Below are 4,524 nucleotides of genomic sequence, written 5' to 3'. Positions count from 1 at the left end.
CTGTACTGATCCTGAGTTACATCCTGTATTATACTCCAGAGCTGCACTCACTATTCTGCTGGTGCAGTCACTGTGTACATACATTATTTATCCTGTACTGATCCTGAGTTACATCCTGTATTATACCTCAGAGCTGCACTCACTATTCTGCTGGTGGAATCACTGTGTACATCCATTACTTATCCTGTACTGATCCTGAGTTACATCCTGTATTATACTCCAGAACTGCACTCACTATTCTGCTGGTGCAGTCACTGTCTACATACATTACTTATCCTGTACTGATCCTGAGTTACATCCTGTATTATACCTCAGAGCTGCACTCACCATTCTGCTGGTGCAGTCACTGTGTACATAAATTACATTACTTATCCTGTACTGATCCTGAGTTACATCCTGTATTATACTCCAGAGCTGCACTCACTATTCTGCTGGTGCAGTCACTCTGTACATACATTACATTACTTATCCTTTACTGATCCTGAGTTACATCCTGTATTATTCTCCAGAGCTGCACTCACTATTCTGCTGGTGGAATCACTGTGTACATCCATTACTTATCCTGTACTGATCCTGAGTTATATCCTGTATTATACTCCAGAGCTGTACTCACTATTCTGCTGGTGCAGTCACTGTCTACATACATTACTTATCCTGTACTGATCCTGAGTTACATCCTGTATTATACTCCAGAGCTGCACTCACTATTCTGCTGGTGCAGTCACTGTCTACATACATTACTTATCCTGTACTGATCCCGAGTTACATCCTGTATTATACTCCAGAGCTGCACTCACTATTCTGCTGATGCAGTCACTGTGTACATACATTACTTATCCTGTACTGATCCTGCATTATATCCTGCATTATACACCAGAGCTTCACTCACTATTCTGCTCATGGAGTTGGTGTGTAATTGAATGTAATACAGAATAGAATCCTGGCGCAAACGAATGGCATTTGTCAGACGGATCCGGATCCATCTGACAAATGCATTTAAATACCGGAACCGTCTCTCCAGTGTCATCTGGAAAAATGGATCTGGTATTTACTTATTTTTGCATTTTTAAAGGTCTGCGCAGACCGGAAAACCGATGCCGTTTTGCAGGAACACTTAATGCTGGATCCGGCACTAATACACTTCAATGTAAATGAATGCCGGATCCGACATTCCGGCAGGTGTTCAGTATTTTTGGCCGGAGATGAAACTGCAGCGTGCTGCGGTATTTTCTCCGGCCAAAAAACGTAAGAGGGACTGAACTGAAGACATCCTGAACGGATCGCTCTCCATTCAGAATGCATTAGGATAAAACTTTTTTCCGGTATTGAGCCCCTGTGACGGAACTCAGTACCGGAAAAGAAAAACGCTAGTGTGAAAGTACCCTATTCTTTAAAGATTCAAGTGTGACATCATACAGACAGGATGGCGTTATAGGGAAAATAGATTGTTTCAGGAGCAGCAACACAGACGGCTTATGAAGAGCAAAAATGGTGAATACGCAGCAGCTGGGCAGGGGATCGCAGATCCAAAGCGGTCCAATGGCATGTAAAAAGAATGGAGGGCCACAGCAGCGTCTCGCCAGGAAAACTTCTTTATTCAGGAACACTCCTCACAACAAGGCATATAAAAAGTAGTTTACAGCAGCAACGTTTCGGCTACGAGTAGCCTTTGTCAAGCATGTGACAATAACCTATATATAGGTATGCTTGACAAAGGCTACTCGTAGCCGAAACGTTGCTGCTGTAAACTACTTTTTATATGCCTTGTTGTGAGGAGTGTTCCTGAATAAAGAAGTTTTCCTGGCGAGACGCTGCTGTGGCCCTCCATTCTTTTTAGGATGGCGTTATAGTCTGCGCATTTCGGAAACCAAAATACGATCCCTACTCATGAGAAGCTGGACTTCTAATTGTGGCTGATCCGGGTTCGCGGTCCGAGCCTCCATTACATGAGCGCAGCCACTGCTCCGTTTTGTTCTAATTAGGATAAGTTATGTATGTACACGGTGACTTCACTTCTACATGTGCCCCTGTATATATGTATTATATAGGGGGACAGTATAGGCCCCGCCCCTGTATATATGTATTATATAGGGGTACAGTATAGACCCCGCCCCTGTATATATGTATTATATAGGGGGACAGTATAGGCCCCGCCCCTGTATATATGTATTATATAGGGGTACAGTATAGACCCCGCCCCTGTATATATGTATTATATAGGGGGACAGTATAGGCCCCGCCCCTGTATATATGTATTATATAGGGGTACAGTATAGACCCCGCCCCTGTATATATGTATTATATAGGGGTACAGTATAGACCCCGCCCCTGTATATATGTATTATATAGGTTACACTATAAGCCCCTCCCCTGTATATATGTATTATATAGGGGTACACTATAGGCCCCTCCCCTGTATATATGTATTATATAGGGGTACAGTATAGGCCCCGCCCCTGTATATATGTATTATATAGGGGTACAGTATAGACCCCGCCCCCTGTATATATGTATTATATAGGTTACACTATAAGCCCCTCCCCTGTATATATGTATTATATAGGGGTACAGTATAGGCCCCGCCCCTGTATATATGTATTATATAGGGGTACAGTATAGACCCTGCCCCTGTATATATGTATTATATAGGGGTACAGTATAGGCCCCGCCCCTGTATATATGTATTATATAGGGGTACAGTATAGACCCCGCCCCTGTATATATGTATTATATAGGGGTACAGTATAGACCCCGCCCCTGTATATATGTATTATATAGGGGTACAGTATAGACCCCGCCCCTGTATATATGTATTATATAGGGGTACAGTATAGACCCCGCCCCTGTATATATGTATTATATAGGTTACACTATAAGCCCCTCCCCTGTATATATGTATTATATAGGGGTACACTATAGGCCCCTCCCCTGTATATATGTATTATATAGGGGTACAGTATAGGCCCCGCCCCTGTATATATGTATTATATAGGGGTACAGTATAGACCCCGCCCCCTGTATATATGTATTATATAGGTTACACTATAAGCCCCTCCCCTGTATATATGTATTATATAGGGGTACAGTATAGGCCCCGCCCCTGTATATATGTATTATATAGGGGTACAGTATAGACCCTGCCCCTGTATATATGTATTATATAGGGGTACAGTATAGGCCCCGCCCCTGTATATATGTATTATATAGGGGTACAGTATAGGCCCCGCCCCTGTATATATGTATTATATAGGGGTACAGTATAGGCCCCGCCCCTGTATATATGTATTATATAGAGGTACAGTATAGGCCCCTCCCCTGTATATATGTATTATATAGGGGTACAGTATAGGCCCCTCCCCTGTATATATGTATTATATAGGTTACACTATAAGCCCCTCCCCTGTATATATGTATTATATAGGGGTACAGTATAGACCCCGCCCCCTGTATATATGTATTATATAGGTTACACTATAAGCCCCTCCCCTGTATATATGTATTATATAGGGGTACAGTATAGGCCCCGCCCCTGTATATATGTATTATATAGGGGTACAGTATAGACCCTGCCCCTGTATATATGTATTATATAGGGGTACAGTATAGACCCCGCCCCTGTATATATGTATTATATAGGGGTACAGTATAGGCCCCGCCCCTGTATATATGTATTATATAGGGGTACAGTATAGGCCCCGCCCCTGTATATATGTATTATATAGGGGTACAGTATAGACCCCGCCCCTGTATATATGTATTATATAGGTTACACTATAAGCCCCTCCCCTGTATATATGTATTATATAGGGGTACAGTATAGGCCCGCCCCTGTATATATGTATTATATAGGGGTACAGTATAGACTCCGCCCCTGTATATATGTATTATATAGGTTACACTATAAGCCCCTCCCCTGTATATATGTATTATATAGGGGTACAGTATAGGCCCGCCCTGTATATATGTATTATATAGGGGTACACTATAGGCCCCTCCCCTGTATATATGTATTATATAGGGGTACAGTATAGGCCCCGCCCCTGTATATATGTATTATATAGGGGTACAGTATAGGCCCCGTCCCTGTATATATGTATTATATAGGGGTACAGTATAGACCCCGCCCCCTGTATATATGTATTATATAGGTTACACTATAAGCCCCTCTCCTGTATATATGTATTATATAGGGGTACAGTATAGGCCCGCCCCTGTATATATGTATTATATAGGGGTACAGTATAGGCCCTGCCCCTGTATATATGTATTATATAGGGGTACAGTATAGACCCCGCCCCTGTATATATGTATTATATAGGTTACACTATAAGCCCCTCCCCTGTATATATGTATTATATAGGGGTACAGTATAGGCCCCTCCCCTGTATATATGTATTATATAGGTTACACTATAAGCCCCTCCCCTGTATATATGTATTATATAGGGGTACAGTATAGGCCCGCCCCTGTATATATGTATTATATAGGGGTACAGTATAGGCCCCTCCCCTGTATATATGTATT

The sequence above is a fragment of the Bufo bufo genome, chromosome 8, assembly GCF_905171765.1.
Source record: "Bufo bufo chromosome 8, aBufBuf1.1, whole genome shotgun sequence".
NCBI classification, from domain to species: Eukaryota; Metazoa; Chordata; class Amphibia; order Anura; family Bufonidae; genus Bufo; species Bufo bufo.
Note: the sequence above shows the minus strand (reverse complement) of the source record.